Source organism: Limulus polyphemus, unplaced genomic scaffold (genome assembly GCF_000517525.1).
Source record: "Limulus polyphemus unplaced genomic scaffold, Limulus_polyphemus-2.1.2 Scaffold2124, whole genome shotgun sequence".
NCBI lineage: Eukaryota > Metazoa > Arthropoda > Merostomata > Xiphosura > Limulidae > Limulus > Limulus polyphemus.
In genome coordinates, this window is record NW_013667734.1 from 198,192 (window position 1) to 199,196 (window position 1,005).

Below are 1,005 nucleotides of genomic sequence, written 5' to 3' on the forward strand. Positions count from 1 at the left end.
AAAAAACTTTTCTTTAATTATTTTGTATGTAGGTCATAGTGGATGTGTTTATTTTTTATCTTCTAGTGTTGAAAATAATATCAGAACGTTTCATTTTGAGTAATAAGTCACGTAGTAAAATAGTACAACACAAAACGTATTAATAATTTTGCTCTAATTTTTTCTAAATTCCTCTACATTTATCCTGTAACAATTTTCAGAAAAACTTTTGATGCATTGTGGACATCTATAATTTCTAATAATTAATGATACAGTTAGGTGCTAGAGCGTGTAATAATTTGTATGCTTTGAATGCTTTTCAATACAGAGCAATAATTCTTGGTGGATATACTAATGAAGTCATGGTGAACACAAATCCATAGTCAACAGAGGGTGTGATAGTTGAACAAAGCTTTCCAATATTCAATACATTTACATGTTGTTGGTCAGCACCTGTAAAGTTCATCAATTTAGTAGGAATTCAACAATACACAACTGTCTTTAGGTATCCCCATAGCCAAATATTATCAAGTGGGCCATCCAAGATTTGTTTAGCTGTGTATCACATCATACTTTAAGATATAGGCCATTACTGTATTAAATGGTGGCTACATTAAGCAGATAGCCCCATCTTGTAATCATTGATTCGTGTTCCCCATGGTCTCATCGGTATATAAACCAATAATTATTGTTTCATAATGAATAGTGTTCATGTTATTGATGCTTAAACATGCTAAGAAAGTCTACAAGAACCATGTACATCATGGATTGTTTCAAGGTGAGGTGAATGACTTGAGTGATGTATTAAGATCCGAGTGTTTATAGACCCAGAATAGAACATAGCTGTAAACTTAGAGCTTGCTCAACATGCAAGTTAAGATCAGCTTTATCTCATTCTAAATAACACTGTTCAAAGTTTTCTGGCTTTAATTTCACAGTTGAGAATAGCTTTGAAATATTTTCAATCTAGACATTTTGCTCTTCAGAGGGAAGTAGTGATTAACACACTTTGTGAACCCTACAGAA